Genomic DNA, 8,957 nt, shown 5'->3' with positions numbered 1-8,957 from the left:
GGATAGGACCTAATTCAAAACAAGTAAATACAGTACAAAGTCATGAATATCATATGCCTGTAAACAATTCAGATTGGACTATTCCAGAAGAAAAAATAGAACATATTTATAGAATAGACCCATTAGATTTCAAAACAGCATTATCAGTTAAAACTCATGAGGAAACGATTTCTATTCAAGAAGAATATCAAACAATTCCGTTATTAAATCATAATACAATTCAGAAATATCTTAGTAAAGGATATAGATATATTCATATAGGTTTAATTCAAGTTGCAGTAAAACCTTTATTCCATCTAGGAGTAGATGCTCCTATATATCTAGCTTTAAGAGATACAAGCATTACTGGATAAAGGATTAATAACACCTTCAAAATCACCTTGGAGTTGTGCTGCGTTTTATGTCATGAATCAAGCGGAGAAAGAAAGAGGAGTTCCAAGATTAGTTATTAATTATAAACCATTAAATAAAGTTTTGCAATGGATTAGGTATCCAATTCCAAATAAAAAGAATTTATTAAATAGATTACATAATGCAAAAATATTTTCAAAATTTGATATGAAGTCAGGATATTGGCAGATATTAATAGCCTATGAAGACAGATATAAAACAGCATTTACAACACCCTTTGGACACTATGAATGGAAGGTAATGCCATTTGGATTAAAAAATGCACCTTCAGAATTTCAAAATATAATGAATGATATATTTAATCCTTATAGTTCATTTAGCATAGTTTATATAGATGATGTATTAATCTTTTCAGAATCATTAGAACAACATTTTAAACATTTAAATATATTTCTAAAGGTAGTTAAGAAAAATGGGTTACTTGTTTCAGCATAAAAAATGAAACTATTCCAAACTAAAGTAAGATTTTTAGGATATGATATAAATGAAGGAACAATAAAACCAATAAATAGAGATTTAGAATTTGCAAGTAAATTTCCAGATGAAATAAAAGAGAAAAATCAATTACAAAGATTTTTAGGATGTTTAAATTACATTGCAGATTTCTTTCCTAAATTAAGACAAGAATGTGCTATATTGTTTGATAGATTAAAGAAAAACCCTAAACCATGGACTGAAGAACATACTCAAAAAATTAAATATCTTAAAGAGAAAATTGAATCATTACCATGTTTATGTCTTCCTCATCCTAAAGCCTTTATGATAGTCGAAACAGATGCATCAGAATTAGGATATGGAGGAATTCTAAAACAAAAAATAGATGATCTAAAAGAAGAATTAGTTAGATTCCATTCAGAAACTTGGTCCGGTCCACAAAAGAATTATTTCACTATCAAAAAGGAAATTTTATCTATAGTACTATGTATATCAAAATTTCAAGATGATTTATATAATAAAAATTTTTTATTTAGAATAGATTGTAAATCAGCAAAAGAAGTTTTACAAAAAGATGTTCAAAATATTGTTTCAAAACAAATATTTGCTAGATGGCAAGCAATTCTATCTGTATTTGATTTCGAAATAGAATTTATTAAAGGAGAAAATAATTCTCTCCCTGACTTCTTGACTAGAGAATTTTTACAGGGAAATGGAACGTGAAACCCACAAAGAATATATTCGCAGGCGGAGAAAAGAAAGGGACGATCCTATTCTTCAAAGAAAAGATAAAAACATTTCCCATAGATATCATACTTACTATATTAAAAATTCACAAGGACAAATTCAGCCTATTCCTCATCATCAGATTCAAAATCATTCCCCAGTTTATATTCGACCAAGTTTTTGGTCTGTTCAGACTCCAAAAGAAAAAGCCTTTCTTCTCACAAGACAAATTAATTCCAATATTATCTTTAAAGATGTCCTCAAAAAAGCCGGTCATCCTCAAGAAGAGATTCAATATTATGACCAACAAATTAAACAGCTTCGAGAGAAACTCAACAACTTTATTTTTTGACTTTGAATTTTGCAGGATCATGGATTCAAAAGCAGGAAGACCTAAGACTCCTCAAGACTATGAGATGAGTCTTACTCCTGTAACTCAAAATCGATTCCAATTATTGCAAGATTTTCCAGCATTGACTTATAGTCAAGCTGCTCGTACCCCAATTTCTTCTCAAATAAGACCCATTCAACAGATTCCAAGAACCTCAGAAAAAGTCAAAGAAAATTCATATTTTACTAAACCATTCACTCAACATATTACTTTGACTAGATTCCAAGAAGTTCCTCTTTATAACACTCTTAATTCCTTTACTCAAAGAATCTTTCCTTCAAAATGTTTTTGGCAACCAGACGATCCGTCTAAAAATCTGGATTATTATGAATTGATCTTTCCAGATACTCAATCTGTGGAAATTTTTCCTATTCCTGATCAAAAGAACCCTGAAATTGTTAGTCATTCAAAATGCATTATAAAGAAAGTTTGTTCTCCCAATGAATGGACTTCTCTTTATTCAAAGAAATCTTTCTCAGTCAGATTCATTCCAGATGGATTTACTTATCAAGATTATAAAATGGCATGGTATCGTGCTTTTTTGTATAGACCATTCAATCATTCATGGTTTTTTACATTCAAAGAAAGTTGTTTCAAAGTTTTTACATTCATGGCTTCATGCCGGTACTCAAAGGAACAACACTTGTTATTTTGGTTTTATGCTTGCTTTTAGGGACAAATTTGAGTATCTCTTGGGAGATACCATCTTCGAAGAACATATTTTTAGCATATTTTACACCGGAATAAATGAATTAGGAGTATAATCTCTGAATGAGTTATAATTTAATCTTGTACCATGTCATGATATCAATAAATACTAGTTGGACTTGCTTCTCTTAGTGAGCTTTGCTATCCTTCTTATCTTGAGAAAGATAGAATGTGCAAGCTTCCTAAGGTTGGAGCTCTTCAGTAATATGACAATGTAATTTTGCTTTTGGTTATGATTGTAGTTTTTACATGAAGTTTGTGCATCTCTTGCAATACATGATGAATAGCTTTAAAGCTGCAGTTAAAGCAGATTAGCAAGCCAGAATGGAGAAGCTGTGGCTTTGCACAGTAATTTTTTAGTTGTATGTTTCTGCAGTTTGCGGCTATAAATCTATATGCCATTCCACACTGTCTGGGCATGTTGCTCAATAACTAGTATATACATCCTTAATATTGTAAAGATGAGAATGAGTGGAATTGGATTGTCAATTGAATTCCAATTTAGATGCTCAATTATTTTGACTGGGCCACTTATTTTGACCGGATTTGGTTATTTGGTAATTTAAAGCAGTTGCTGTGGTTATTTGGTTATCAATTGATTTCATCATCTAATTTGATCTCTGGTTGGCTGCTGAGACTGTTGCGGTATTATTGTGGATTTGTTGAATTTTTTGGGGCATCTTCATCTTTTGGTTAGATAATGGACTGGTTATCTTGTAAGTTTTAACAATTCCAGTGGCTTTTGCCGTGAACTTGACAAACATCCTAGCAATTCCACTCTCTCCTCTAACCTTCCATTGTTGTCACTCTGTCTCCCCACTCCGATCTCCCAATTGTCCACAAATTGCTTCTCTTCCATTGTATACTCCTTTTCTACACAGACCAAGCATGGAGGTAAATTTACCTGTGGTGTCATCATCTTCATCTTTCACAGCTCTAGTGTTAATCTGGGACAACAATAGAGCGTAGAGAGCCGATGGTTAAAAGACAAAAAATTCCCTCAGCTCATCAACAATTATCTAGCAATTCCTGCCTCTTCTATTTAATCGCACCACCCTTCGTTCACTTTCACAGACACATGGGCATGCATCTTGGCGAGACTACCCAGATTCATTACTTCCTCTCCGGTATTTTACAAAATTTTGTTCTTACCCTAAGTTTTGTCATATTTGTTTCTTTCAAATTTTCGTTTCTTTGTTTTCTAGATTGTGAGCACTTTGTAGCTGGTGTTTGTGCTCAAAGATTCTCTTTTTTTTCATTGAATTTTTAAAATTTGAGTTTAATCTTTGATTGATTTCTATTTGGGGAATTGATTTTATATGGCTTTTTAAGTGGTACGTATCACTTTTTTTTTTAATTAATTTTGTATTTGAATTCAGTTTTTCTATTTATCTATAGCAATTCTGTTTTTGTGTGGTTGATAGAGGATATAGGTGGTATATTAGTTTCTACCTTTGAGAGCAATTATTTGAATGTTAGGCAAATGAGGTATGTTCATGGGAAGGAAAATAAAACCTCTTGACTTATTTTGCTGAAGAAAACTTTTTGTCCTCAAATGAGCAATTATTGTTCCTGCTCCATTCTTTGTCTCCAGCAGTTGTTAAGTATGAAGATATCAAGTGTATTAAAGTGTTCCTTTGTCCCAGAAGACTCTGAGAGTAGTGGCAGTGGTGAATAAATCAGGTTTATATCATTTATTTCTTGATTAATTATTATAATTGTTGTTTTGCTTAATCGACAAATTTCGTCAGTTAAATGATTAAGATAAAATCCGTTTGGGTATTTGGTATCGCAATGATAGGATGAAGGGAAATTTTTTCTGCTCAAGTTTGGTTAGTTCTCTCAATAGTACACAACTTTTCATTGGCTTCAATACAGAACAGGCTATGAGACGTCCCGTAGCTGGGCTATTTTCCCTCTTTTTACAGTTGTTGAGAAAAAGAATTGCTAAACAAGTGAATGATAAATCAGCTTGTTTTCTATGTTTGCTTGATCCTGTGGAAGGTTTTTATTTTTTGAGGGTGAAGCTATATAAGTGCTATAGAATGTTTACTCCACTCCTTGCATGTGAGTACCCATTGTTATGCACCAGAACGAGATTCAAAGGGACTTGATCTAGCTTTTAACTTAACATGATGAGTTATGGCTTTGATAGCCTGATTGTTGCTTCTTTGATATAATGCTTCTGGTTATTAAATGAACTGCAGCTTAAATTCTAGATGAGTAACCATCATCTAAGGAATGCTGCATGTGCATTTTTTTAAGTAGTGGTGCTGAAGATGGGTGTTTTTATCGAGTATATATGACTTACTGTCGACCATTCGGAGTATTTAGCTTTAACCCTGGGAGGTTGAATCTAGAGACATATCAATTATTTGATATTTTTCATATGTGTTTCCCGATGCTGTTGAAGTTCATATATTACGTAGGAGCAGGGAGCTCTTCTCTTTCTATGATGAAGTTTTAAAATGGTGGCATGGTGCTGTTGGCATTTACCTATGGCAAATCTAGATCGGAATGATATTTAGAATTTCCTGTGAGCTATGTATGTGCTGTGAACACGTTGCATTCACAAGATTATGTCTCAATTGAATTGAATGTGAGTTATTCATTGCATTCATAAGGTTATGTATCAGTGAAATATGCATGAAGACAGTCCTGTCTTGGTAACACGAGAGAGAAGGAATGCGGTGGTGGGAAGATGGAAAGGCTAAGGTGTGTAGTCTACATAATGGCAACCTAGAGGAGGATAGTTTAAATGGCAGTCCATACAAATAGAAGTGCAAATGCTGCGGGTATATTTGACACCAAGAATGTTGTGAGCTTGAGAATTTGCTTAAATTGGATGATAAGAGAGTTCCTTGGCTTCTTGTACTTTATGCAAGTATTTTATTTACTTGCATCGACATAATTTTATCATCATTCTGATCATATTTGCTAAATTGTTGGTTAGGAAATGAAAGTCCAAAACCTAAACTGCAATACTGAGATGAACAAATTTGAATACCTGAATGTTAGGCTTTGTAAGTTCAGAGCCAAAGCAGCAATGGTCTATATTTCCCAACTAAATTTCAGCATTTGATTTTCTAATTTTGCTAATTAGTCTTGTATGGATGTGAGTTTTTTGTCCTTATCAAATACTTGTGCTACATTCTCAACGTAGGTCCTATTTACTAGCAAGAGAATAGGTAACAAAAAGCACTAGATGAGCAACTCCTTTTTCCAAATTTTCATAATGTAAATCTCTCTCTTTTTGTGCTTAGCAGTGGCGTGCCTTTTCTAGCAGCAATGACCACCCTGCTTGGCTTCACCTTTTGTGGCATTCATTGAAAATTGCTTGCTTGTTTTTCAGCCCGTGGTATGGTTGACGAAGTATTCACACTGTAATATAATAGACTTTATTGAAACTTTCTTCTCACTTCAGGAATTCATACTGTTTGTTGATTATAATCAATATTTTTACATTCTTCCAATTAGCTCCTAGAACAGTGCGGCAGATAATTAACTTTACAGATATATACATAGGTCTAGATTAACCATTTCCTGCACTCAAATCTGGGAAAAGCCACGCGAATGTGTGGCAACAGATAAACTAGTACATATGTATGTATGGATATTCATGTATATACATATATGCAACTATACATATATGTATATATGGCTATATACACCTCCCTGTATATACGTAAATGCATACATACACATATATACATGTTTGTGTGTGTACACATTTTGGATTGAAAAAAAGTTTGCAACTAATTGTCTTCTCTATTCTTTTGAATACTAGAACACCATATTTGCATCTTGGTATTTCAGTTAGTTTTTTTTGCCACATCACTGAGGAATCTCTATACTGGTTGTGCCTTTGTTCTTCCTCTCAATGGCTGCACCTGTTGCTCCTGCTTCTGGGTTTCTTCTCAATTTTGCCAAGATTCTTGGTCGTCCTTCTCCGCTGCACAGTGTGCACCTGACTTACCTGTCATTACATCCAATTGTTGTTAAGTTTGGGTGGCTATATAACTTTTAGTTACTCTCAATCTTTACCATTTGGAACTAGCTTCTCAAAAAAAATTGTTTTAACCAGAGCTACTGGGTATCACCCTCTCCTTCAATAATAGAGAGAAACTGGACATGTTGTTCAAGGTGAAGTTTTTATTCAATGGTAATTTTGCAGTATTGTAGATTGGATTTCAGTTTTTTTTTTCTTCCTATGCTCAGAAGAAGACAACGATATTTAATCCTCCCTTTTTCATTGGTTACTTTTATAATGTAGAATCCCCCAGGCAAATGTACATTTATACAGTAATTATTAGAAGATTTCGCCTTTTCTTTTTAGGAAGAAATAGATACGTCATTTTCCTTCAATTCTTGGACATTGGACCGTTTTGATGAGAATGGGATTAGATGGTTGTTGATTCTAAAAGATTGATGATGGGTGCTTGAAGGTCTTCAAAATCCTAAGGTGAATTCTTGCATTGAGTATTTTGAGGTTCTAATCGTTGAAGGTTGCACCTTATAGTGATAACAATTTTTTTCTCTTCTTTCAATTTCTTTTTAGTGATTATCATTGTTTTCTTCTTTCAATTTTTTTAGTGGTAATCATGTTTTATTTTCTTCTTTCAATTTTTTTTTTGGATGGCAAACTCAAGTTTCTAGTCATTTAATTTAATTGGAAAAATATGAGCAATGTCTTTGAATTTCTATTTGGATGAGTTCAGTTGTGTGCCTGCATAGGTGTGTGCTTGTGTTTATCCTCCTACTCCACAGGTTCAAAAGATATTGTAGGAATGTTCTGCATTCTGCATAATGTGGTACCAGTCGATAACAATATGGTCCTTGTAATGTTCCATCATGTTTAACTGTGCTTCATGGTATGCATTCAACTTTTACAGTAATATCTTGGTTGTGAATATGAAGGTTAATGTGTCAGCCTTGTATTGGCCGTGACAAAGGTGAGGCAACATGACCTCCTTTGGCCTTCTGAGTTTCATAAGAGTACTTGTTTTCTTATTCTACTGCATGAGATTGCACTCCTGATTGAAATTCTGTTTCTTCTTCTGCAGATATGATGAAACCTAAGTAGGGGGAATATGGAAGGCAGACCTGGATATCTGCTGTTGGTGATGTTTTAGAGCCCTCTAAGCTAATATAAACTGAGCTTGTTGTGCAACTTTAGTGATGAAAATTGTTTAAACACGTATGCTATGCATGGGTTACTTTTGTTTGTAGTGTTATGATTGACTGGATACTTATTTTTCTCTTGTAGTGTTACGGTTGGCTGGATACATTTATCTTGATGAATTCATAGTGATGCTAAACGCAGGGTTCCATGCCTATGGTTTAGTGTTTAGAACTAGAATGGCTTTATGCTTTTCTCTTGATAATGAAATTGTTTAATTGCAATATAAGGAAGTATGCCATGTGTGAGAATTAATCTTTAAGATTTGCTGTTATAAGTTGCCTTTGCAATTTCTTGTAATGGGACATTCATAAATTGGTTTGGTAATTTAAACTCTCAATTTAACAAGCAAGCCTCCCTCCTCATTTAAAAGAAAAATAAAAATCGCTGCTACTTATTACTTATTAGGGCAAAAGACACAGGCCTCCATTTAACTTCTAACCGTTCTTAGTGGATTAAAATCCGTTTCCGTTTCCGGCCAGAGCTCCCATCCTTACAATCCAAAACATCCCCGAAATCCAAATGTGGATTGGCAAAGCAAAAATCAGGTAAATGTCTGCGCAACTTTCTCTAAGCTATTAAATTTCTGCGGAGCGTCAACAAGTAAACTAAACTCAGAACAAGTTTCCATTTGTTTAGTTCAAGTAATCAAGAGTTCAAGATTACACGATCGGTGTACAGAGATGCAAAGTCTCATTCATATTATATTTACAGCAAGCAAATATGTGATGGAAGACATCGTACACGCTTTAAACCTACTAAAATTAGAGTTCCGGACATCAAATGAAAACTTGTTCTAAGTTTAGTTTACTTGTTAAATCTTGTTTTCATGCCTATTTTTCTCGCTACCAGTATCATTTACTGCCATCCAAATGTTGTTCCCAGATTTACAGAGGTGAGAAGACGGTTTTCAACCGTCGAGTCCCAATCCACCCCCATTTCTGTGGCTGACCCGACCCCAACCGTGACCTCCACACCGACCCCGATCCCTACCCAATTCCCGGTCCCGACCCCTACGTCCGGGACCGGGACCCCGACCCCTGCAACCCAAACCCCAACCTCAGCCCCAGGCGAGACTGACATTAACCTTGGCGATTTAGCTTTATC

The 8,957-nt window shown here is 34.2% G+C and overlaps 1 long non-coding RNA gene across 1 annotated transcript; it reads left to right on the top strand.

Annotated features, from left to right (window-relative positions):
- Positions 1-3,383: 3,383 nt before the first annotated feature.
- Positions 3,384-8,005, top strand: LOC140005696 (uncharacterized). The gene is made up of 2 exons (XR_011813267.1): positions 3,384-3,798; positions 7,735-8,005. It is a non-coding gene; the product is annotated as an uncharacterized lncRNA (long non-coding RNA).
- The last annotated feature ends 952 nt before the right edge of the window (positions 8,006-8,957 follow it).

This window comes from Coffea arabica, chromosome 4e (genome assembly GCF_036785885.1).
Source record: "Coffea arabica cultivar ET-39 chromosome 4e, Coffea Arabica ET-39 HiFi, whole genome shotgun sequence".
Taxonomy (NCBI): domain Eukaryota; kingdom Viridiplantae; phylum Streptophyta; class Magnoliopsida; order Gentianales; family Rubiaceae; genus Coffea; species Coffea arabica.
The sequence above is the reverse complement of the archived record's forward strand: the minus strand, read 5'-3'. Positions and strand labels throughout refer to the sequence as shown.